Here is a 27,810-nt window from a genome sequence, read left to right as displayed (position 1 = left end):
TAGTTTGAGCCCAGCCTGGGGAACTTAGTGACTTAGAGAACCTGTCTCAAAATTGAAAAGGGATGAGAGGTCTAGCTACCTCTCATCAGGGAGAAGGTCCTAGATTCAACCTCCAGTACTGCAAAATAATAATAATAACACAATATTACCAATAATAATTAATTTAAGATGACAAGGAAAATTACTAGCTTTTTTGCATGTTTTTCTTTAAAATGCAAACTTTTCTCCATAGTTTATATAAAAATCCCAGGGGTTGTTAAGGGAAATCTAAAGGTCAAGGTCCTTTCCTACCAAAGGCTGTCCCCAACCCGGGTGACCCACCCTATTCCCCACCTCCCACAGACCTGTGCTCTCCTCTTGCCAGCTGCCTGGGCAGAACTGGGAAGAGCACTGCAAGTATGTGTACTCTGGGTACCAAGTCACCCTGAGAGGCCAAAGGCCAAAGGTCATCCTTGAGGGAAGTGAACCTGGAGTTTAGGTTAGGAAGCCCCTCCTTCCAAAACCCTCATGGATTTTAAAACAAGGAGCAGCTATGTTCTCCTACTGATTCACGGGAAGGGGGCTCAGTCCTGTCTACTGCTGTGGTCTGTTTATCAATGCTGGAATTGGATATTAATTAGCACTTTATTTGCTGGTATGCTTCTTTTTCTGCAAATATTTCCTCTGGGGCCATGACAGCCGTTTCCTGCCCTTTCATCTTTCCTGCACAAGTAATTGAACCATTAGCCCCTACCTGCAGACCCCAGTGGGGCCTGTTCTGCAGAGAGGGAAGTTTTAAAGGGACACTCCTGCCACTCTGTGCTCACAACACAAACACAGAGCAGGACTAACTTCTTTCTGAATCAAAGGAATAAAACATTAAAAGACATAACAAGATTAATTTTGCATCCTGTGTGTTTTTAAGCAAGGGAAGCTTAAGCACTTCCAGTCTTAAGTTTGGAAGATGTGAGTATTTGTATTTAAGCAATAATAGGAAGTTTAAATGGCAACACAAAAGTAAGTGTTTCCTGGGTTCCAGGCACAGCTCTGCATACCCAGTCAATGCTCCATGCACACAGCAGCCTATCCTGGCTCCTTGCAGCAGAAGACAGAGGCAGCTCAGCAGGTAGGGAACTGCCCATCATGAAGACCAAAGAGCCGGAGAAGGAGAAGCTGCTATGTGGATCCAAGGAGCCAGGCAGCAAAGCCTCAGGGCGGAGGAACAGCACTTACAGTGTAAGGCACCACTTTGGTGGCATAATTATCCAACATCATGAAAACGGTCCTGCTCTATGGGGCAACCACTTTAAGCCAGTTTGCCAAGATTGTGCCAGTGATGTGCCATTGTGAAGGCAAAATGTTCTCGGTTATGCCATGGAGCCGTGGGGGATCCCAGTACTGCTCTGGAAAATGAAAAACAAAACAAAAAGGCACTCGTACTCGTGACATGTTGATTCCGTTTGATGACTGACACCTGCTCAAGCTATCACATTCTCGGGCTGTATCCAACAGCATTCAAACAGGTGGTAGCCTCGCTCCACACTAGTGGATCCACATGTGTTCTCTGTAGGCCAATTAATTTATTAAACCGATAATGAAAAATGGAACAAGATTATCCCTTCCAATTCTGAAGATGTTCAACTCAGACGTACGAAGAACGATTGGAATAGAGTAAAATGTATCTTATCTTTATGTCTTATGCATTCTCACACTGACACAAAAGTCTGGAGGGATTTCAAGTGGATGATTGCTGATAATCATTGTGTTTAAATGTGTTAGGTTGCGGGGACTAGAGCTCCCTGAAAAATACTGTGTTCTCACTCAATGATATTAACAATTATTATTTCAATGTGGAAACTGTCACAGTAAATAATGCAGAGTTTATTCAGTGTCTCTTTATCTCCTTAGATATGAAAATAATAAGAAACTCTGGTAAAGGTTTTTTTTTCTTTTCATCTTAGTAAATAAGCCACTTGTATACCATTCTAGTTTGAGACTTACAAATTTCCTCGTGGAATATGATTCTACCTGGGAAGGCCACATATATTTTATGGTAAACACTTTTTTAGTGCCAAAGGATGTGTAATCTGAATTTTTCATTTTCCAGTAGCTACTTCAACTTGGACTTGACAAGATGAGCAACTCTTCACAATCAAAGAAAGGATGGGAAGCCAGAGAGACAGCAAACGCCAACCAAGAATATGCTCTTCTTGGGCAGAGCCCAGATGCGCTCCAGCGAGAGTGAGCACGTGATTGGAGAAGGCACCTGGGGAATCACAGCACTGGCTGGAAGGTTGGGTGCAGAGCACTGTCCTCGCTGAGGGGCCCTATGGGTTGGGGCTTTCTACTGCATTTGCCCTTCCACCGCCTGTGGCTGTGGGATGCCGGCAGCCAGCCGCCCTATGCAAAGCACCCTTTCTCAGCCCACCCCATCATTTGCAAAGCCCCAGGCACCCACTGGATCAGGCAGCTGTCATGAAGTTTTGCTGGGCTGATTTGCTGTCTCTGCGCCTCCTTCCCATTGGCCCTGAGCCACTGTGCCCCAGCCCCGGCCCTTTGCTGGCCCCTACTCAGACAGAGGCTTTACTGAAGCAGAGGAGGCCCACAGGAGAGCAGATGGGAAAGGCTGCATTCCCATGTGGGTGCAGAGAAGGAAATGAACACACTTCATTTCATGTGGTGGGGGAGCTCATCCAACAGCTCAGAGCCTCTTGGGTTCTTAATGATTTCCAGATATTTTTAGACCAAGGCCTGACACTATGGAGAGGCTTCCTGGATTGTGTTGCCCACCCAGTCCTTGGCAGTGACCCCATACTGGCCCCAGGGCTGATAGGCTGGGGTTCTCCCATGTCGCAGGCTCACAAGGAACCAGAAAGACCACAAAGTACCTCATCTGTGAGTCTCAGGCAACCTTGGGAAACAGGCTTTCCTTGTAAGTCTTGCCTTCATTTCCTGTGCTACCATCACAAGATCATACACTCTTGGATTTCAAACCATGGAATTTACTCTCTTACAGCTCTGGAGACCTGAAGTCCAAAATCCAGGTGTCCTGGGGACCCTGGGTTTTCCTTGGATTTGGGACACATCCCCCAGATTTCTGTCTTCTCTCTGTGTCCAGAGTGCTGTCCTTTTCTTTTAAGAAACCTGTTGTTAAAAATAAAAACCAAGATATATTATGTAAAGGTACAAATTTCCAATGATGACTGTCATAGTGCATACCTAAAATGTACCAAGAACACCTGTTGTTAGACCTAGGGTTCACCATAAATCTGGAATGATGTAATCCTAAAATCCTTAACTAAGTAAATCAGCAAAACCCTTATCTCTAAGTAAGTCATATTCAGAAGCTCGGGGTGCACATGAATTTGAGGTGTGCCATCCAACACCACCCCCCAGCATAAAGCAGGCTCTGCCCCCAAAGCTATATCTGAGTTAGGCCTGTCTCTCTCACCTCTACCTAACCCAGCCAGGACCATTGTGCCACCAGCCACTGACTCCCTACTCATGGCTAGGGCTCAACCTATACATCTATTGACTCATTTAATCTCATGAAAACCCCAAAAGGAGGCCTAACTACTCTGATTTTATACAACAGAAATTTAAGTTTATAGAAGTCACATAACTAGTAAGTAGCAGGGCCAGGATCTTAGTCAGGCCTTACCCATTGCAACTGACAACCCCCCCTTGGGTACCTTGGGGAGCTAGCCCCCAAAGCTGGAAAGGCATCACTAACCACAACAGGCCCCACTCCTTCCAGGTTCTCTAGGAGGACATTTGTCCCCAGTTTGGAGTGGGTGAGTCCCTGACAACAGCCAGGGAGGACACATGGCATCCCAGCCTGAGAAACTGTACTTCCTAGCAGGGTGTCTGAAACCACTGCTGCCTGATATGGCTAATGAATTTCACAATCAAAAGCTAAAGTGAATTAGCTGTAGCAGATGTTTTTACTCTGGGAACGACCAGACCTTTCTGGCCATTCATTTATCCTTCAAGGGGATAAAACTCTACCCTTCTATTATGTGTTGTCATCAGAGCATCACACAACTTTATCAGACTTTTTATTCTGGAAACTGAATTAATTTTCTGCAAGGGGGTTTTTGTGTGGCTCTTTAATCACATTTACTGGGGAACATGTGTACTGTAGGCTGGAGAGCCGATTATGGCTTCCAAAAAGGCCACTTTCAAAAGGGGATCACCCTCTCTCCTGAGGCTGCCATCTGAAGGTCCCTGGGTTTTGTGAAGAGGAAAAAATTAATTACTATTTTAATAACGAAGCCAAGCCTGCTGAAAATCCTCTTACAGAGTAGCTGGGTGATGTAATGGCTAGCAGGGGGGATATTGAAAACACTGACCACACAGCCTGGCCCTCACTTTTCATTCATTCTGTGTAAGATGATTCGGGCCGCTGAGTCACACATTAGGGAATTAAAAATATAATAATAACACTGTTTTTCTTTTTCCTGGGAAGGGGAAAAGTTGTGATCCTGAGAGAGCAGGTTGGTAGGGAGTCTCTTCTGTCTCGGGCCCTGATCTTTGGCAAAGAACAAGCAGTGGGTATATTCTTGCTCTGGCTCTCAGGAGTGGCTCAGTGAAGCCCTGGTAAGGATGCTCACAGCTCCAGGTTGAGCATCCTCCGGACAGCCAAGCACAAGTCCTGGGCAGTGCTGTGACCTGGTGCTTGGGTCTGCAACGCATGGCTCACTGGGTACATTCTGACTAGGACACGGAAACCGAGCCTGTCTTCTAATCTAATCCTCTAAGCATATTTCCTCTCTGGATTCTAAAGAAAAAGTTGAGCTTTCATTTCTTTGTTTTCGTGTTTATTTTACCCCTCCTAGAAAGTAAAAATTTAGCACCAGATTTCTAAGCCAGGGCAAGTGTTTTAGTCTTGCTATATGCACCACACACCACAGCGAGGGCTTGCTTTTCAGACCTATGGGAGCTCCAGACCCTAAAGTGATGGGGTGGACATTAGCTGAAGTGAATAACAAGGCAACGCTCCACAGCCCATCTCCGGCCTGTCACTCCACCATGCGTCTGATTTCTTGATCCTTGTCTCTTTTCCTCTTTGGTGTCTCTTCACTCATCCTGCCTCCCTGCCTTCTCCTTTGCCTCTCCTGCCTCAAGATCTTCATAGAGTGCTCCCCGGTACCATATCCAGAATAGTCAGTAAACTCACCAACCCCAGAAAGATATGGCAGAACTGCACACAGGATGTCTGGAAGGTAGAGCCGAGCCTAGTCATAATCCAACTTAGACCCCTCCTAATGAAGGAAGGAAGGAAGGAAGGAAGGAAAAAAGAAAGAAAGAAAGAAAGAAAGAAAGAAAGAAAGAAAGAAAGAAAGAAAGAAAGAAAGAGTGTGCAGAGGTGGAGAAGACTGTAAAAGAAGTGTACATCTAATTGAAGAATCAAGAAAGAACTCCCACATCAATAGTGACTGACAAGTTGATGACTGTTCTCAAAATCATATGAAAATAAAATATCATAGAAATAAATAGTACTCACTTGAAGTGTTTCATGGAAAGTCCAAAAAAGAAGACGTTAGCCCATTAAGAGAGAACTCATAACAACAGAGAAGTTCATGTGAAATAGAAACATAATTGCAGAAGCTGATGTGGTAAATGTGACAGTTATCTTAATGTAAGCAGGAAGACTCTGCAGCCATCTACAGCAAGGGCCATAGGTGGCCTGCGTGACTGTACCCTACCTAAGGGTAGTACCCATGTCTCTCAGCTCTCTGTCCTTGACCTTGAGGCCCAGGCTGAGCTTCAGGGGGGTCCACGAATCACTCAAGCACAGCCATTTGCTCCTGGAAGCAGCACTCAGAGCCAGAAGCAGCATGGAGTAGAGGATGGACATGGGACCAAGCTGATGAGGACCCTGACATAAACCCCAGGAACGTCCAACCCAAACTGAAAGCCAGGAATAGGCCTCAGTTATTGTGTGGTACAGAAGCAGAAGGTGACACCTAAACACCTTTTGGAAAAGCAGCAAGGGCAGGACAAGCAATGGCTTCAGCTCTAATCTTCCTTGTAAGTGAAAAATAATTTCTCTGTGTATCTGAGCTTCACACTAAACCTCGGTAGGACTCCCAGGCCTTTAGTCTCTCTCATGAGGACCGTCAGCTCGCCATAATTATTTGAGCACTATCTGATGAATCTTTTAACTACCCACAAAGGAATTCAACTAAATTTCACTCTAAGAGATTAGGGCTTCAACCTAAGTATACCAGCATCAGAAGAAAGTGTACTATTTACTACTGCTGTGTTTCATGCCTTTTGCAGTTTGAAAAAATAAAACAGACTAAAAAGATGGTCATGTTTCACACATACAGGAATCAATATAGGGCCTGGCTTCTCCTTCTGAGGCACACTGTAGCCCCCATAGCTCCTCCCTCCCCATTTCCCTAGCTTCCCAGGAATTTTGTGCAGCTGTATGGAGCTTTTCATCTTTTTCTGAAGTAGAAGTCTGGATGCAGTCACCAGCCTTTGCAGGCCACATTTTCTCCTGGCATTCGGCCCCCTGGAGCGGCACCAGGTCCCAGAGGACAGCTCACCACAGGAGTGTCATGGACCCTGAGAAGCAGCCTGGCATTGGGAAACAGGCTTGGAAGGAGGGTGCCTGCCCTACATCACACTCTTGTCTCACAGCGTCTTCTCTCTCCTTTCCACGGCCTTTCCTTCACCATGCAAAATGCTGGAACTTTGTCCATAAGCCAGGGGCTGAATGTGTGTGAGGGAGATGGGGAGGGATAGAAGTGGAAAAAGAACAGACAAAATGTGATTTCTACCTTTTGGGTAGTAAATACCAAATTCTCCAGCCCTCACCAGTGTTGTTCCCACTCCACTCAGCAATGAAGGAAGCATGGACACTCCAGGAGGATGCTTCAAAGTACTCTCCCTCCTCCCAGATGTTCCAGCCTAAAGAACCTGGCCTGTTCTGCAGAGCCAGTGCTATGTTAAGTTAGCACAGTCCTGAAAGCTGGGACCCCAGAGCGGGAAGGCCTTGAGGACAAGAAGATCCAGTATGGACCGAAGACTTTTGTAGTCACAGGGTGTGGAGTGGGTGCAAGCTCTGGAACCCAGGCCTGCGAGGCCAAAGCAGCCACCTCTTGCCAGACTCATGCCTTCTCCTCCCACCCAGCATCCACGGGAGACCAGATGTTTAAACTCCAGATGATCTGTACGTGTAGGTGCATAGGAGACTGTGTGAGTCCAGTCCCACCAGGTCACAGCGCAGCAGAGACGACAGCACGTGCCTGGCTCCCGGCTCTGCCCAGACCACACCACGCGCCTGCGCTCTGCAGGGCGTGGTGGTGGATCCTGACCAGAGGGGGAAAGCAGAGGAGCTGAAAGGCTGAGGAGGTAAGCACAAGCTCCCCAGCAGGTGACCAGTGGCAGAGGCGGACGCCAGCCAGTCCTACCCAGAGTCCCACCCTATGGCTACGGCCACCTGCTGGCCACCTGTTGTTGTGCTGCCGGTGAACTGGGAATGACTTTTACATTTTTTTTAAATGGATAGGAAAAGGAAGAAAAGGGTATTTTGAGACAAGTGAAAATTATAAGGAGGTTCAAGTCCAGCCCCATGATCAGAGCAGTGCAGGTAGGTGCTGTTTCTATGCTTCCCCACTTGAGTTGCTCCAACACAGACCAACTGATCTACAAAATCCTACCTTTTCCGTGGCTGGCCTGATACGGAAGAGTGGGCTAACCCTCTTCCAACCCACTGCACGCTGTGCCCTACGTACATTCAAATTTCAGCCTTAGACTACTGAGGTATTTTATAAACTTCAGCCTAACCTTCCTGGTCAGAACCCCCGCCCCCACCAAATCAAGCTGTGATGCAAAGCTTGCTAACACTAGCCCAGCCGAAAGCTAACAGGTAACTCCCCGGGGTAGACACAGACTCTGCCCCCGCCCCCACCAAGACAGCTTTTTCTTCAAGGCCACGGGAACTTCCTGACACCACTAAATGGAAACAAAGTGTATCAGAAAAACAAACAGGGAAGCTTTATTAGCTGTTTATAACCTGTATTTTTTTCTAAATGGCTGGAGTTAGCATAAAAGAGACGTGTCATATTGATGTGAAGGCTCCCAGTTAGGATTATGAATTCTGTGACAGCACAATTGCCTTGATATCAATATGTTTTTTCATGAATTGCAAAGAAAAGCAGGTGTATAAAAATAAAACTCACATAAAATATAAATTATCATTGTGCGAGTTAATTCTATACCCTCGGGATACAATAGCTCACATACTTTATATTTGCAAAAATGTTTGTGAGTTACCTTTCGAGGTTTATTTATTTATTTCTATTTATTTATCATTTCTTTTCCTCACTGAGAGATCTCTGAGATAGACATCTTATTTCCATAACCGTCCCTGGGGACAACAGCTATAAACTGTTCCTGTAGTAACCTTGATGTCCCAGACAATGGGATGCAGAGTGTGTCACCCAGAATGCACACCATGTGAATAGTCTTCTCCTTGGAAGGGCTTAAAGGGAAGAAAGAAGACACCTTTTCCTTACCTAGTGAGTGCCTTTGAAATGAGGTAAATGCAGGCAAGCAGAGAGTAGGACTTTGGAGAGGCCTGCCTGACGCCAGCTGCTCTCTTAATCAGAAATGTCTTCATTTTTGTTAAAACTTCTTCATTTCTACATTTGAGATCATTTTCCATTTGGTCTGCATGGAAATTCTACATTCCCTTTGTGGAATGGGTTGTATCTGCTGTACCCGAAGGAATTTAAGTCTCTAAAAACTTCCTGCCAAAAGGTCTCCCAACACATGCTGTACACAAACCTCTTCAGAGCCAGAGCTTCCGGATCTCAGAACCCAGCCACCAAGCTCTTGCCAAGATGCAGCCTAGAGTAGAAGTGCAGGCAGGGCTGGCAGGCACCTGGAACAGCTCTCGGGACCTGGGAAAGTCTTGGTCCAGCACTGGGAGGAAGCTGCTACCAACAGCATCCACTTCAGGTACACTGAGGCCTCTGTGTGGCTCCAGGCCCCTCAAGTCCAAACCTGCTCTTGCTACCCCAGCCTAGCACTACTATATCATGCTCCCCGTGTCACAGAAGTGCTGCCACCTCTGCTTCTCCAGAAGCCACACACACAGGAAGGGGGTTGCACTTCCCCACCTAGAACCATCAGTTGGAGTGTCCCACATCAATGAGTAATTACTTCTCTTTCTCCCGCCTCCCAGCCCAGAAGGTACTTGAGGAAAAGGCAGGGCTTTGGCATCTTACCCTGGGCCTGGGAAGGTGTGTCCCCAGCCCACATGTACCCAGAGCTGCCCTGGACTAGTGGACAGCTGCAGAAGAACTACTTCTGGGGAATCTGCCACCTTCACAACTAATTTCTACTTCCAAATCAAGAGAGAACGAAACTTCTCTCCATTACCTCCTTCTAAGTAACACAGCAGTACAGTTTTGCTCCCAGTGAGAACTGACTTTCTTAAGAAGCAGAGTGATAAGACAACAGGACTCACATTTTAATTAATTGAATTTCCTCTCAATATTATGCCCTGCACTTGGCACAGAAATAAGAGTGCATGGGAAACCCTCCCCTATGTGTCCTTGGCTCCTTTTCCTGCTCACCTGGTGACACTGATCACACCCCCACCCCCCATGCACTGTACATGGCTGTGGTGTGGCATTAGGCTGATCTCCTTAGCACCAGAAATATGGTTTGTGCACCCCATAGCATCTAGCATTGTGCCTTGCTGGTTGTAAATATTTAATTAGCCCATACAATATCAATTCTGCTAGGATATACTGTTCATTAGTCTTTTTATTGGGAGTTCATTTCTTAATTATATTGATCACTCATATCATGTGAACGATAATTGGTTCTTTTCTCCTGACCATATATTTTTAATGAAGGCCTTTTGACCTCTTTGTAACTGCAAAGTGCAGGTGAAGTGTATCACTCACCCTGGAATGTTTGCTGCCTTTTCTTCCTTTGTATATTGCAAATGTTAACACAGAGCTTAGAGGGAATATTTGCTTTTTAACAGGAAAATTTTCCTGACAATCAGGGTGCCACGGTTCCAGAAAAGGCATAGTGAGATAATAGCAGCATTGTGGTTGTCTAGTTAGGGCCCTGAGGCCCTGGGCTGTGTATATTATCTAGGCGGTTGTGACCTGGCCTGTCAAGCTCCATAGTTGGGACCAGCATCTTTGCTCTTAACTGCTGTACCTTCCCTTCTCAGACCCCAGTTGCACACAAAAGTGTGACTTGCAGGCTCAATTTGCAAAGAAGCCATTCCAGGATCTGCCAAACGACATGACTTTTGTTTTTAACTCTTCCTTTAATACACATCAGGAAAAGATGGTGATCACAGTATGCTTTCCCTCTTCGCTCAAATCTAACCTTCAAGGGCACTCACTCTGAGACTTGGACAGCTGTCTAGTTTCCAGATTTACTCCATGTCAAAGTCATGCCAATTCTTCCCAAACCCATCCCCATCTGTCCCACACAGGAGCACACCGTGGGTCTGCTTGCCCAGCTGAGAACCAAGTAACCATTACCAGCTCCCCTAGAGCTCTTGGCAAGGACATGCTACTGGGCTCCCTGGGCTCCCTGTCCCAGAGGATCCTCTCTCAGTGACCTCCTCCCTGCCATGTGCACCACTTGCCTCTTTGGAAAACAGCTCTGCTCAGACTGCAGCTTCAGAAGCTACACCTGCACTTCCCACTCCAGGCAAACCAGGCAACCAGGCACTGTCACAGGGGCTGTGGCCTTAATGTTTGTGTCTCCACAAAATGTGTACATTGAAACCTAACCACCAAGTGAAGGTAGGCATTTTTGAGAAGTGATTAGGTCTTAAGGGTGGGGCCCCTGAGATGGGATTAATGCCCCTGTCAAAGATGCTGGCAAGAGATGCGTCACCCCTCCCACCACTGGAGGATGTGGTGAGAACACAGCATCTCTGAACAAGGAACCAGACCCTCACCAGACAGAATCAGCCACACACTTTGATCAGGGATTTCTAGACCTATAAGAAGCAAATTTCTGTTGTCTCAAGCTACCCAGTTTATAGCATCTTTTGTAGCCGTTCAAACCTCCTAGGATACAGGAACACAAAAGGACGATGCCTTGCCTCAGGAAGGGCCAATGCTGCAGTATAATCTGCACTTCAGCCTGTTCCCCCTTTTTATAGTCACTGTAAGGAAGTTCACTTTTGCTCATTTCCCCGGCTCTCTATCCCTCCTCCTCTTCCCCTAACCTTAGAATCCATTTGAATAGCTTCTCTGCTTCTGTGACCCCAATCTATGAGAGTCAAGAGAAGAGGTGTGTTGGAAAACAGACTGGGATGAGACCAGGTGTTGAGTGCCTCTCCATAACCTTCCTACAGATGGCTGGCCCTCTCCCCAGGCTTGAGTACCGTATCCAGGGCCCTAGCACACTACACCAGAGAATTGCTACAATTTCCTACTGTGGCAGACTGGTTCAGGATGGGCTAGTGCAATAGCTCTGAAATTTCTCAAGTTGATGGAAAACAATAATCATAAGGTGGGACTAAGTATCATTGATTCAAGGAACAAACAAAATTGCAGATCTCTTGGTCAACAATTTAAATCTAAGAGTTTGGAAGTCAGAACACTCAGCCCTTGGGCAGCGAATAGAGACTCTCACTAGTGCACTGGAGGACAAACAGGCTGGGGTCAGCCACAGATGGTTCAGCAGGCAGATGAAGCCCACTTGACAAGGAACAGAGCAGTCTTGGTGGTAGAGAGGGCCTGCAATGTAGGACCCTCACCAGGGTCTCACCCCACTGGCCACTGCAAGGCCCTAGCCCACTGGACACAGAGACTGGTTCTGAGTGCCAGCACAGAATCATCTCTAGAGGTTCTTAGCAAGTCCTTCTGCAGATAGAAAGGGCACCATTTCATCATGTTCTGGACGGACGCATTCTGGGTTCGCATTGCTCATTCACAGGCCAGAATTTGGCCATCCGCACAGTCTGAGACTCAGAGTGCAAGAGCCATTGTCTCAGAACTGAGTGAGACCTACAGGGCCCTGGAGTGGCCTCACAGGAAGTGAGCCACAGTGATGGGCTGGAATTCTGCCCACCATATACCCTCCCAGAGGTGCTAAGCTGCCAGGGTGTGCAGTAGTCTCCTCAAGGTGAGAGGTAGAGCCACCAGAGAGGTGACACACAGGGACAACAATGTCCAGGAGGCCACATCAAGACCTAGCTGGGAAAATGGAAAATAATCTGACTGGGGTATTAGTTTCTTAAAAGGAAACATTGCCACCTTCTGAATGAGATCTTGAACAGAAGTCTAAGTGGCAGTGACTGGTTTCTGCAGTTGACCGTCCTCACATTTAACCAAAGCATTAACGTAAGAAGAGGCAGGCCTCGGGCAGACATGCCTCTCAATGTGAACTTCTTGTGCAAGGGCTGGAGCTGCAGCACCAATGGCTTCACCCAAGGGTGCCTGCACTGTGATTCAAGTTCATGAAACCCTCAGTGAATCAGATTACTCTGACAGCTGCCTGACTTCAAACCACTTGCGCCCTGGTTGTGACCAATGTAGTGTGAACACACACACACACACACTGTGTGCCCATGCAAATTGTATGAAATTTGTCCACATCTGGAAGGATGACTTTTAAAGGAGAAATTTCTTTCTTTTCTTTCTCCAGATGTGTAAATAACAAGACACCTTAATTCATAGGTCTATCCTCCAGTTTCAGGCCCTGGGAACTCCGGAAGTAATGGGGAGGAAGCCATGAGGTACTGGTTCTCTGGTGGGAAACACCAAAGGCATCAGTCTCACGACACTATCCCCTGATCACTGGTGATGATGCCATAGCAGGCATTGTACAGAGTTGGTCTGTGTGCCAGGAGTGCTAGACAGGGCTTCAAGAACATCGGGTCATTTGGACATTGGCTTTTTTCATGAAAACAATAAAAATAAGAGCAACAGGAAATTAAAGTTTTATTAACACTGTGCCCTAAGGTAAGCAGGAAATGCAAATAAAGAAAGCACAGTGCAATCAGCACTGTGAACAGACAGGGCCTAGGAGCACTCCAGCATGGAGGGGAGGACACAGCAGACTCAGTCTTACAGAAGCAAGCCAGGAAAAAGCATGCAGTTAGAGATCTACCCTTGCCACAAAAGCTACCCAGCACTCAGAGCATGCCTAGGCTGTGTCTGTCAAGAAGGACCATTGCAGGTGGCATGACACCCTTGCAGAATGGTCATGCCAGGGTAAATTAATCTGCTCTGCAGACAGACTTCAGAAACAGCCAATTTATGCTATTAGCTTCATAAAGCAAAACACTAAGGGCCAGACTATTACTCTCACATGAAGGGGTACCCCTTAGAAGGAAAGGAATGTGAAGGCCACACTTTAAGAATCTGAGTGCACAGTTGTGGGTGTTCCTTGGGTATATCCAAAGTTTTCCAGGAACATAGCCACAAGGGCGCATTCATGTAAGGTGTGATCTGAAATATGGTGCATGTTTAAATTTCTAATTATTTATTACATAAAAGATAGGTTTCTGTTAATCCCCCTCACTGCCAACACACATATCCATTGTCCTTGTCACTTTCTGGAGCAGTGCTGAAAGTCCTGTTTCCTCGGTGTCTTTAGTTGTGCTGTTGTGGCTGTGTCCACATCCTGAATGGATTCAGGTCATTTACCTTTCCTGGTCATTTTGACTTTGTGAAAGAACCAGAAGTCCCATGGCACCAGATCTGGCGAATAAGATCAGACAAGGACACACTGTAATCATTTTACAAGCTACCTCAGCCTGGCACTGAGAAGTAGCATTCACCAGAGTTTTTAATCACACCTCTTAAAGACACTCATGAAAGACTTCAAGAACTGCTTCAGAAAGTGGCAAGAGTGATGGGATAAATGCATCTGAAACAGGGAGGGGTGTTTTGAGGAGGATTAATGGCAATGTGTCCTTTACTGTTGTAAGTTTTTGTTTAACTTAAATGCCCACCATGTATTTCCATCACACTTCATATATCTGAGGAACATATCCACTGTGTGCATTTGTGTATCCTAGGAACACCCACAAGTGTGGACTTATGTACCAAAAAACACACTCACAATTTTACAGTGTGTTCTCTTTTTGAAAAGAGGTTTCCCATCAGGTTTATGCAGTGCCAGAGACTTCTCACACTGTCCTAGCCGTGTTGATTTCAAGTGGTGGAATCACACATTATAACAACCACTAAGCTCCCTTGGTTTTGATGAGGCTGCTTTGGATTGTTCCTCGTAGAGATACCGAAATAGATCACTAAAGGATGAGGGTCCACTGTGTGCCAAGTGCCGGGTCTCCTGAAACAGACATTAATTTCTCTCCCACTTTTTGCTTTTACAAACAACGTGTCCGTCTGCTTGGAAGTGTATCTATAGGGTAAATTTCCAAAAGCAAGATTACTGAGTTGAAGAATATAAGTGCAATTTTGATAAATCTTGCCAAGGGTCCTCATTAGGAGTTTTACCAATTTCCACTCCCATCCGCAGTTTCAAAGATTGATTACTTCCCTAGTCTCTTCAGCAGTGTGTTATCAAGCTTAGCTTGTGAGTACAGAAAGTTGGATCAGTGCTGTCTTAATGTAAATTATCTTATTAAGAATGAAGCTGAGTATCTTTTCATGTGTCTGAGAGCCATTCGTATTTTTTGGTAAAACAGCTCATATTTTATTCCAATCATTCTATTGGTTTGTTGGCCTTTTCTTCTTGATTTGTAGATGCTCTTTGTGTATTAAGGAATCAGCCCATATTCTGTTATGTGAATTATAAATATTTTTGCCAGTTTGTCATTTGTCTTTTGCCCAAGCAAAGAAAAAATGCTACATAGGTAAAAGTATCCGTTTCTAGATATTTTTGTCATCTTTAAGATCTTTAAGATCTTCCTGAATCTAAGAATATTTTTAAATGTCCTCTTACAGTTTCTTCTAGTATTATCATGCTTCCATCTTTTAATTTTAATTCTTTGATCCATCTGGAATTTACCTTGGAATGAAGTATGAATTATGGATCCATATTGCTTTCTATGTAATTGTCACAATAGTTGGCCCAATGAATCTCAGGAATTTCTATGTATTGTATTTAACCCTAACCCTAAGAAGCAGATGTCATTATTCCCTGTTACACACAGAGGGCTGTGGCCAAGAAAATCTGAAAATCATTCCAAAGCTAAGATTTGAATTCATTAAATCTGAACCACATGCTCTGTGTCACTGATTGCTTTCTTCCTGTGTGTGTTTAGCTTCTTACCAGAATAGGCTGTGTATGCAACATTACGTAGAAAAGTGGTAGATCAAGAGATCAGAGATAGCTAGATCTTTAGATGATAAACAGAGACAATAATAGATTTTGAATAGATAGATAATAGATTGTTGATAGATGATAGATGGATACAAGGAGGAGATGTTGAATGTAAATAGAGCAAACAGCTCAAGGAAGACAGGTCTGCATGAATCTAATATGTTGGAAAATGGAAACTCTCGGGAAGAGACAAGTTATTGAGTTCTTTGGGGCCACACCCAGAGCTCACACAATTAATCACTTCCTGTCACTGAGACCCCTAGATGAGTTTTCCTAGCATCTAACCCACAGGAAGCATCTAACAACAGAGACGAACAGACCCACCAGAACCACTACTACATTGGACAGTCTGCTCCAGAATCATCTCAGATGCTTGTTTAAAAATAGAGTCCACCCCCGGACTCCTGAGTTAACGTCTGTACTGGTTGTGAGAGGCCCCATTCTTGATATGTTTCTTATGTTTACCTATGTTCCTAAGAGATGAGAAATCAGGACTAAGAGTTACAAAACCTGAAACATTCACTCATGACAAGATCTTTTAAAGGGAATATGAGACTTAATTTTATTTCAGGGATATCTAATACTTATAGATCAGAATTCAAATTCAATTTCCTCCTTTACAAAATAAAAACTAGAATGACTTCTCTCTAAAACCCCTCCTATATAAAATGATACTGTAGATAAATACCGCCATTAAAACATTGTGATAAAATTACATAGCAATTCCTGTTTAAGGAAGTCAACTAAGTAATTTCAAAAGTTGACCAGCCCTTTGTACATCCCTCTGGTGGCCAACTTTAGAGTTTTCCATATTGGCAAGTTAGTGTAAATCAGAGTCTTAAAATGCAGATAATTACTAAAATATCCTTTTCAGTTAGATGAACATTGGTACAAATCATCTGAAATTTATAATAGAGCACTTTTTTCCAAGTTATTGCATATTGTTTCCAAAGTGACAGTTTGGTGAAAAGCCCACTATCAGAGCACACTGTGCAGTGTCTGAAGCATTTTCTGGGCGCTGAGACTTTCATGCCGCTCTGTCATTACCTACACCAAAGCATGTTCCTGCACAGCAGCGGGAGAAGAGGGAGCTGTGTTAAACCCACCCTGGATGCCTGCCACCTACAAGGCTCTCAGCTTCAGGAGCTAGCCCACCGGGTGGCACTAGTCCTGATCACTTCAGACACGCTCTGCTGAAGCTGAACAAGAGACCTGGCCCCCAAAGAGGAATGCCAGCTCCAAAGAGCCTGCTTGATGCATGGCTTTATCCACAACAGGTATCTGTCCAGCTTTCCTGAATTTAAATGGCAAGAATTCACATCTTAAGCCATTCCGTAATCATTTATTAAAGACCTACTAAGCACCAGTCACTTTTTGCTTAACTCTGGAGACACAGAAATGACTAAGAAACAACTCCTTCCCTAACCAAAACTGCAGTATTGGGTGTAACCAGCAGTTTTGCCAGGAAAGCCACTGTCCCTGAGCATGAGTGCCCAGTCAGTCTGGGGGGAGGAAGGTAGCCTTGGGGGTATGAAAGAATCATTTTCAAAGCAAACTGTGAAAAACCATAACCTGGCTTTCAGTGTTGGACATTCATAGTGGAAACTGGGATGGGACAGCCAATTTAAAAGAGAATTAATATCCTATTTTTATTATCTACAAGCTGAAAAGCTCTGCCATCCATCTACACAGTCCTTGCATGGTTACATTGACAAGTGTCTCCTAACAGTGACACAGAACACTGCAAAGACAGCAGCAAGCTTGCTACCCTTCCCATCCCAGAAAGACAGTAAATTCTACTGGCCAAAGTTCAGCATGGCACAAACCCATGGTTAATTCTCAGATTCTGCTCAACACTTCTTGGTCACAGTCTTGAACAGCCACCAATACAGTGTTTTGGTGCGATGCTTCCCAGTCTAGCCTTCTTAGTATCTGTGGCTAAACTTGATATTGCTTTACACTTCGGATTTTCGGAAGAAGATACAGGAATGGGAAATTATTTATTAAAACAACAGGTAAAACATCCTCCTACTTTCCTGAAATTATTCTATCATTGAAGGAAGTCAGATTCCAAAGATAAATCATGTCAGATCCCAAAGTGTTTAATCAAATAGTAAGTTGAACATTGCTAGTTAATGAATTCACAGGTGATTTTTTATTTAAACACCAGCATTTCAATTGGAACAATTCTGTATTTTCTTATTGGAAAATTTGAAACAAATTCTTTTCAGCTCCCCAGACCCTATTAAAACTGAAGACCCTGATTCCTGTCTGCTCCCCAGGACAGTGTTGCATTTGAAATAGTTTTCCAGTTCTGCTGATGTGGCCAGGCCCACAGCAACCCAGCACCACAGTTCTTAGCACACCATCCCCGAGTTCCAGCCAGGTGGCTCCCCTGTGCCCATCATCTCTCTCACCATGCTCCTTACAAGTTCAGATTCAGAATTACCACCTTTGTCTGGCACACACAGCCCAAAACGTGTGTCTTTTAGATTATACCACAGGTCTCAAACTTAGGTCGTTGGATTAAAAGCTCCAGTGAATTGTCTGAATTGAGGGAAAAATTTAACCTCTTCTGGTTGCCATGTTCTCCTCTAAAAACATAAAATATTATCTCAGTATTATCATGAGATAATACTGTCTTGACAGTTTGTTACAAATATTAGGTAATGTATGAGCATTTTCAGCAATACCTGTTATATAGAAAACATTCAACAAATGGTGCCTACTGCTGGTCAGCGCAGCAGACCCTGCTGCTGGCTGGAACTGGCCACTGAATTCCAGCCTCCTCAGCAGCCAGTCTTAGTTCAAGTTTGCTCATGGCTGTGTTAGCCTCCAGCCAGCCCCTGACATGTTGCCATCGATATCTTCAATAGTCCTCATTGGTTTCGGCCTATTTTAAACTTTTTAGTGGTCCCGTTCCAACTTACCCCACCAGCCCTAAATGTCAGCTCCCTCAGGAAGCCCTCCGCCACTTTAAGGGTTATTTTCTTCTCCCAGTATTCCTTTGAACATAATTTTGGTGCTACAATGTTCATGATCTACCGGGTTTTTCTGTCCAGATTCGTCTGTCTGGGTCTGTCCTGCCCACCAGACTAGAACTCTGTGAGTACAGAGCCCATCTCCGCCTGGGTCCTGCTGCTGTGCTTCGTTTCTGCACCATCCCAGCAATCTCTCCTATACTAATAAGCCCTGCTGCCAGAAAATTTCTCAACATAGCTTTCCTTGCTAAAATGTCAGTAAAACTTGTTTTGTTCTTTTGCAGAGCACTATTTCCAACACCGTTCTCCATAAGTTATGGGATGATCATTAGTCATTATTGAGCTTCTTTTCTAGGTAAATAATACCAATTATTTTAGTACAGTTGATCAGCCCGTCCATAGCTCAGACCTTATCTCCCCAGTGTTGCTCTGATCTCAACTGTCTGGAGGTCACAGGAAAGATCTGGCAACTGTTGAACAGGCAACAGCGACTGCATCATCCAAATCTCGCCTGGTGCCTTTGACCTAAGCTGTCCTGCCCTTCTAGGTGGGGGTCCAGAAGGATACTCACTTCCAAGTGAATTTCTTGGGATATTTTACTAGGTCCACCTTGGATAGACTGCTCTGAACTGAATCTGTTAGGAGCGCTTTGTGCATAGCAGGCACTTGAAAAGTGAGTTGTTAAAGGACTGGTTCACTACAGAGCACCCTCCTCCTGGAGGCATCCAACCAAGGCTCTGCTGGGCTTCTGTGGTGCCATTTCCAGGCTGGTCAGGCCAATAAGTGACATGATTTTGCTCATCTTCACTCTTGCTTGCCTCCCAGTGATGAGAGACCTTCATCTAGAAGATGATCACTAATTTCTCAAGCCTGAGACTTCCACCTATCCACATTTCTGCAGCCCCAGCTTATGAGAGTAAGAAACACACAAAAAAACAACACTTCTCTAAGGAAAGAGTCTCATTAGGCACTTTAATGAGCTTTGTAATGGGAACAAGGATAAACACTGATCTTCAATGGAAATTCAGTCCTAGAAATATAGCTTTTGTTGTGCTTTAAATTCACTGAACATTTTTCCAGAGGATATGGATTCTGCCAGGCTCTCTGTCCTGGCTATTTCTTAAATCAATGGGTGACCTTTTCCTTTTCTTGGCTTCCTCTCCTTAAATTTGCATAAAATGTTTCCTTAGTTAAATATGGCCCTTTGAACTCAATATTGTCTCATTTGGAGAGGTTGTACATGGTATATTTACACTCACAGTGGTAAGTTGGAACACAGAGTTGGCCAACACCTCATGAGATTTTTGTTTTTGACGAAAATTAGATTTTTGTGTTGTTGCTCCTTTTCATTCACTCACCAGGATGCTGATTTTGATTAGGGAACTTTCATTTTGGGGAAACAAACCTTCCAAATTCTGAGGAGACTGGAATGGATGAAATGGAAAAACAGAGGTAGAAGAAAGTTCAAGATGCTTAATGGAAAAGTGTAAAAAGGAAGAAAATCGGAAACTAAAATTTAAAAGCCAGGAATAGAGAAAGTGTCCGTATTGTGTTTCCAGAATCCTTGTGATGTGAGAAGATGTGTTTAAGAAGAAAACAGAACATTATATTCCCAAATTATTTACTCTGTAATCAAACCCCCAAAAGGGAATCACATAGAAAATGTGTTTCACTGTGCTGCTTCACCATCCTGTAGGTGTACTTATGTGCATGAACACAGACTATGTGTTCTGACCCGCGGAGGGCCCTGAACACACCCTGATCACCACGTTCTGCCTCTGTGGGTACTTGGGCAGGTATCTGAATTGGCCTGCTTTGACAGACCCTGCCAACCCCTGAGGCAGCAGCTCTATCTAATAGAGGTTCCAAAGCTGTCACTATCCTAAGGGCATCTGTGCCCACAGAGCCCCAAGATGCTCAGGTAAGTGTCAACTCTGACTTTGAGCATTTCACCCAGAAGTCAAAAACAGAGAGCAGGCCTGCTTCTCAGCAGTAGAGGAAATGGATAGTGACACAGAGAGTCACACTCCAGGCACTCCCCTGGCAGAGACCACTCCCAGAAGAGGGTAACTCTTACCCTTTCATGCGCAGAGAACCATTGTGGTGCTTGGTGAACCTCATAGTCCCCGGGGCCCCTAAATATTTTGATTATTGATATCTGATGAAGGTCCAAAGCTGCATTTAAACACATTCTGTTGGTGCTTGGTGTGCTCCTGTAGAGAACACACTTTGAGAAGCACCACACTAGACTGAGCTCTGTGAGGCCCAGATTTGTTATCCTCACCTGATCCCCAGAACCAAGCACAGCGCCTGCTGCGTAGATACTCAATAGCCATGCCTTAAAAGAGTGCAGATGGGAAGGTAATGCATGAAAAGAGGCACTAAAGGCTAAGAGGGGCAATAATATTTCTTAGAAAGGTCAACCTTTTAAGAGGTACCTCCTAGATGCCAGGCATTGGGAAATAAAGCAAGTGAAAATCTTGCTCATAATCCACAAGAATCACTTGAGTTAGAAGAATGAGCTGTGAATCACACCAGCACTAAGTCCTGTAAAGAAGACCCAGAGAGTTAGTGAGCACCAAGCTACCTAGGCATTATCTTGAGGTCTAATGTGTAATATTCTGAATCAAGTTTACCCATAAACCTGGATAAATAGTAGGTGCAGGCTATATTTTTGGAGGTTGATCTAAGGTGTTCTTTCAACTCCTGTCCTAAGAATATGCTATATCCACAGCATTTGATTCAGAAGGAAGCAAAAATAGAAGCAATCTGTGAATAATATGTTTGGTGTCATGAAGCTAAAACAGAGTGGCAAATGAAAATGAGATTAAGCAAGATAATAGTAGTGTCCTGCAGCACCAGCTCCCATCCTGTGTCACGTCAGCTAGGTCTGGCATCTCCCAGCAGCGATCACAGCCTCCTGGAAGGACTCCTTATCACCGCCCAGGATTAGCAGGGCCCGGCAACTTCTACTCTGAACAAGTTCCGGCTGTGTCTTGTGAAGTTTCTTCCTGCGGGCTGGTAAACAGCACACTGTCTCTTTAACTGATTTTATTTTATTTCTTTTCTTTTCTTTTTTTTTTTAGTTTAAAGATTACATTTAATATCTATTTCCCAGCAGTGTACAAACTGACATCATCTACTCATAAAAGCGGAATGCTTTGCTTTTTTAAGCTTCAAGCTGAATAACAAATTGCCACAGATGACAGCATAAAAGAATAACAGAATGGAATCAAAAGGAAATTCATTGTCAACAGAAACCCCCTGCTGAGGAATTTCAATTTCATATATCTAATTATCCCTGTCAGTTGGAAGAACTGACAAAAAGCATTCTTTGTTCTCTCGTTCTGCCTCCCGCTTCTCACTCTCAATTAATTCCGGCATACAAATATGACTAATTGTCTTTGCAGTGCTCAAGAGCTCTGTATATAAATGTTCACGAACTGAAAATGATTTGGAGGGTATTCATGCACCGATTTATGATATCTGAACACAATAGACATGCATAATTCAGGTGACCATGTTAGCACCCTCACAAGCCCGCATTACAGAGATTAGGCAAGACTCTTTTCACATCCTTTTTCATATCTGCTTTGTGACAATAACTCACTTTGCACCTATTAAAAGAGGAAGCATTATACGTCTGCAGTGGCTCATTGAAATTACCAGGAGCAAGATCATCAGCATTTAAATAACATATGGGCAGTGAAGACTCTGGGAGGGGCCCTGAAAGATAGAGACTTTTTAGCAACATGACCAGGTCGAGCCAAGAAGGTTAAAGTTAGAGTTTTTTATTTCTGTTTGTTGGTGTGTTGTTTGGAGGATTTGCTGTGGGCTTTTTGTTTATTTGCTTTGGCTTTTTTTATTTTTCATTTTTTTAGTTTTTGTTTTATTTTGTTTTGCCCTTCCGGCTCAATGTTGTCAAAATGCATTTCAATTAATGTAGCCAGTGATTTTATTGTATTCTTTGAGTAAAAATAAGTAAAGATTTATCTCAATTATTTTGACTTTAGCAACTTATCTTTACACTATTTGTAGCAACAACAAAATGTAAATGGGATTCCACACATAAAAAAAGAGGAAATAACATTTAAGAGGACAAACAGTTATTCTATATTTTAACAAAATCATGTTTGTAATTATAATTTAAAGTCAACTCTAATTCAGAAAATGGGAAGTTAGAGTTCTGCCAAAATTATGGCATTAAATAGTCTGTTAAAATAAATCCATAATACTACCACATTTATTTAACTGTTAACAGATATGTTTACTGGAACACTTGATCTAAACATATATTTTATTACCATCTGTGCTTTTTGCTGCAAAAAAAATTTTTTTAAATGAAGCCTGCTTTGGTCATAGCTGAGTAGCCTCTTTAAAGTTTAGAGAATGAAAGCTATTCACTAACAAGTAGACATTTTTTGGAGTCTAATCATATTGTCAAGGTTACTAATAAAAGACCAATATGACATTCTAAAGGGCTTAGTATAAATTACCAAAAAAAAAAGTGCTTTGGGGCACTGAAAGAGATTTTTTTATAAATTGCTTCTCCTCAATTTTTTTTAGTGTGGGAACTTGAAAAAGCATGTTTCTGGGATTATTTTTACAGGGAAAGCAACATTTCAAGTTACATGATCCTTCCTTAGGCATCAGCTGCTGCTTACCTGTTGGACACAGCTACGCAGCCACCAGGGCAACTTGCTCTTCTGTGTTCCCACATCTCCGGACAACTCCCCCACCTCCCGCCTGACCTCTCTGAAAGTTGACTTTTTCTTTCCTGTATTTTTCTTCAGTTTGTATCTATTGCATTTTCACGGAAAGGCTGAAGCACTAATTAGAGACTTTGGTACTCAGGAAATGAATAAAACTATTTTTGAGCTAAATTAATGAGCTAAAATTCATTTTAAAAACCATGAGGCAGCATACAGTTTGGCTTATCACTGAGATTTGGTTTCAGATACTGAAGTTTTATACAAGGGCCCAGTGTTCAGGCCCTGCAGAAGTACGGAGTTGAAGCAGTTAGAAGTCTCTATCTGTCTCTGTCTCTTGACCTCTGTATCTCCACAAAGAAAAAAAAAGTGTATGTGTATATAAAAGTTCAGGTAACTGCAAGAGGTTTTTTTGAGAGAAAATGTAAATTATGTTTCTGAATTCGCTCCTACATGCAGGAACACAGTCTCTATGAAGAGACCGTAGTGCTATAAATCCAAGTGGACCTTACACCTAGGAGGAGCCCAGGGCTGGTGGTCGTCACACACATGAGTGGCAGCCTGGCAGTCATCTGTCAATGCATATGAGTTTTCATGTAACGTTTAACAAAGTACCCACAGAACAGAATTCAAGTGAAGATGGAAGTGTTCTCCTTTGCAAAATAACAAATGTCACCATGAATGCCCTGGTTAAGGCAATCCATCTTTTATACAATGACAACTATTCACAAACTACAGAATAACTTTCTGATACTTCCAATTACAAGGTACCAGAACCAAGCAGTAAAACAGTAGAGCAAATTCAAGATCAATCTGAAGAAAATAGGTTTGTTCTCAATAATATTTAAAATTACCAGATGGAGGGGGAAGAGAGAGAGAGAGAGAGAGAGAGAGAGGAGAGCACTAACTAAAGGCACCCAGAGAAGCAGGACACTTAGGAAGCAGCCCGTCTCAGAGCATAGTCAGGTAGAGAGGACAGGCCTGGAAGCAGCTGAGCAAAGTCATCACTTAGTCCTCAATTCACTGCATTCTACCCTCAACCCACTTCACCGGCACCCCTCATATGGAAGGTGTAGAAAGAGCAGCTCCACAGAACTTCGTGACAAGCCGGCCTCATGAAGCAGTGTTGGCTGTAGCTGAAGGCCTTTGAGTCTTGGCTGGCCCAGCGAGCCAAAACCCAGGCCCTGGAAAAGCTAGAAAACAACAGAAAAGGGGAAAGGGCACAGCCATCAGCAGTGCCACGGGTAGAGAATGGGAAGAGCAATAGGACCACGACTCTCAGAGGCCTGGAGCCTCTCCGGAGGGAAAGGAGGGTGCCAAAGCCTGAGGGCTCGGAGAGGCACAGGATCTCCCTGACTTCACAGATGGCGCTGCAGCCTCAGAGCTGGGCGAGGGGAGGGGCTAGCCAAACACTCACGTACCCCACAGTCTCAGGAACCCAGGGCCTGTGCAGGTGATGGGAATGAAAAAAGGCCTCTGGGGAACTCTCAGTTTCATAATATTCATTATCTGGGTTACATGGAACGTCCTGACAGTTTGTTGGAAACCTTTAATAAATATGCTCAAATTATATCTCGATTAGTCCCAGAATTACTGGGAAGGAAAAGTACATAAACCGGTCACATTCCCTACCCCTAACTGCCTGAGAAAAACCAAAGAAGAAATGCATTGATTGAAGTGTTTTATAAATGTTACACGTTTCTTTCAACTCTTAGCACCTAGAAGGTAATAAAACTCTTAGAGGTGGATACTACAGAACCTGAAACAGAGAGGGTCAGTTTACTTTGCACCTAGCAGTCTTTACCATACTCCAAAGTTCAATAGTGCTGGTGGAAGGATCTTACCAAAAATACAGAAACTTGGTTCTAGCAATTTTATTTGCAAGGAAGCCGTGGTTATTGGAATATTTTTCTCACTTGGGCAAGGATAGGGATAGATAAATGATAGGGAAAGGTAAAGATTAGAACTCAAGAGTGATTAATTTCTAGAAGAGAATCTCAAAGAATTAGAGAATAATGGAGCTCATTGGATACCAGCATTTTCTTCACAGCCAGAGAGGGGAGTGTTCTGCCCAAGGGTGCTCAGCCAGTGTCCAAACGGAATGAGATCCCAGGGTTCTTAATTTTTAGTGCAGTAAAAGCCCCACATTTTGCCTTCTATTAAGCTGATGAGGACTTAAAATCAAACCCCAGTATTTTCAAAGCCAGTCAAACTCCCCACAGGCTTTGCATTGCAAAGTTGTTTCATCACTTTCTCTGCCAAGATTTTAAAAATTTAAAGTTTTAATAGAACAATTGATTGCTGGGCTACTCCAGAACCTACTGTACTGAGGCAGTACCAGGCTGATTGCCCAGATCCTCGCAAACACACAACAAACAGGAGAGAGTCGAGGTTTGTGTTAGAGACTTTATGAAAGTACCAACAATTTTAATAAGACTAACTCCATTTGGGAATCTTCATTTTGGGGTATATGTAGGTGTAGTTCCCAGTCATGGGAGAAGCCCAAAGGTCCCAGCAGTGCAGGCCTAAGAAGCCATCCCCATTCCTGCCCCTGGAAGAAGTCAGCCTGTTAATAGAGGCACAGCAGCAGGAAAGACCTCACTGGTCACCAGGGCAACACCAGACCAGTATCTGTTCCTGAGCTCATGATGCAGGCAGGAAGAAGTGGAGAGACAGCCGGAGATGCACGCCCAGATATTTCCGATATAAGGAAACAAGACTTTGCTTTTGTTAGCATTTTTAAATTAAGATAGCTACGGAATCACATACAGTGAGAAAGTCTAATACAGAGAGACTCTGAATACACTTTACCGACTTCCTCAGTGACAGCATTGCACACAGCTACAGATCAGGATCACAGCCAGGAAAGGAGGGTGGATGTACCCACCAGCCGCCTCCAACCTCGCCATTTCTATATCACTTACGTCTCTGTGTGCTATTGCATTACTGGGGTAAACTCGGTGATCACCAGGCCCAACAAAGTGTAAGACAGTTCTCTCACCAGGATTCCCAGGCTTTTGGGTCACAGGCTCAGCCACCTCCTTCACTTTCCCCCTGACAAGCACAGACCTGCCCTTCATCTCCATATTTTGGTCACTTCAAAGCACTTCGTGAACAACTTATATCAGTGTGACCTATGAAGGTTGGCTTTCTCCACTCAGGGTAAGTCCCAGGGATCATTCCAAGATACCACCAGGATCAATAGTTCCTAATTTTTTAATGGCCAAAGGGTCCACAGTATGAACAGACCACAACTGCTTTAACAGTTCACCTACTGAAGGACACAGTTTGGTTCCAGTTTTTGCTGTTACAGATAAAGCTGCCAAGAACGTGTGCATACATAAACATTAAAGTTCTTTTTCTAGAGTGAAGGATGCAGGTTGAGGAACACAGCTGCTCCCAACCAGAGGAGGTGAACCTTCAGGGACTCCAAACCACCACCCCCAGCATTGAGGAATGGAGCTGCCACCAGCGTAGAGGAGTTGAGCCCCATGGGTGCCAGCAACACACATCCCCCCCCCCGCCTTGAAATGAAAAGACACGTAAACAAGTCTCAAAACCAGACTTCCAGATTACCTAAAGCAACCCCAAAGGGAAATGAGATGGAACAATCTGATACTCAACAACCTGAACTGGCAACAAAAGAGGATCTGGAAAAAATGAAATCAGCAATAATTTCTCACATAACAGCAGAGATTGTCCCCATAGTGCAAGACATGATTAATAAATCTAGTGAGGACACAGATAAAAAAATACAGGAGCTGAGAAACATGATGGAATCCCAACACAGGAAACAAATAGAGTCCATAAAACAGATGCAAACATTTCCAGGAGATTAAAAACTCCATTGAAAGTTTACAAAGCAGAATGAACTCATGTGAGGACAGATTTTCAGATATAGAAGATGAGATTATAATTAGTGACCAGGAAAAGAAAAAATTCTTTAAAATAGTAAGGGACCATGAGAAATCAATCCAGCAGCTACTAGATGATCCAAAGAAGAATAACGTAAGACTGATTGGAGTCAATGAAGAAACAGGAGAGAGTGCAGATGGCATAAAAAAAACTGTTCAAGGCCTGGGGATTTAGCTCAGTGGTTTCACCGCCTGCTCCGCAAGCACAAGGACCTGAGTTCGATCCTTGGTACCAAAAAAAAAGAGAGAGATGGAAAAAAACTGTTCAAAGAAGTGAAGGGATGGCAGAAAACTTCCCAAGCAGAGGAAAAGAACTTAACACACAGATAAGTGAGGCATATAGGACTCCAACTAGGCTTGATCAAAAAAAATCTACACATAGGCATATAATTGTTAAGATTCCAGAAACCCAACAGAAGAACAAAATTCTATAAGTGGTTAGAGAAAAGAGACAAATCACATACAAAGGAAAGCCAGTCAGAATCACAGAGGACTTCTCAACACAAACCCTTAAGGCAAGAAGAGCTTGGAGTGACATACATCAAGCCTTAAAGGAAAACAGCCTCCAACCCAGACTGATGTATCCTGCAAAACTATCTTTCAAAATTGATGGAGAAATAAACTACTTTCATGATGAAGAGCACCTTAGGAACTTCATGAATACCAAACCAGCACTCCAAAAAATTTTACACAATATCCTAGGAAAAGACAATGAGGATCACAACCCCAGGAAGCCCAGCACAATGAGTACATCGGGCACGACAAGAAATTAAACACAAAGGGGGAGAATCCAACAAAAAGAAAAAGGCATGACAAGGGTAAGTCAATATGTATCAGTTATAGCCATCAATGTTAATAGTCTCAATTCACCAATCAAAAGAAATAGACTGGCAGAATGGATCAAGAAGCAAGACCCAACAATATGCT

Source organism: Heterocephalus glaber, unplaced genomic scaffold (assembly GCF_053883595.1).
Source record: "Heterocephalus glaber isolate CG9 unplaced genomic scaffold, H.glaber_assembly_v1.0 deba00000331, whole genome shotgun sequence".
In the NCBI taxonomy this organism is placed as follows: Eukaryota; Metazoa; Chordata; class Mammalia; order Rodentia; family Bathyergidae; genus Heterocephalus; species Heterocephalus glaber.
This window is presented reverse-complemented; position numbering follows the sequence as displayed.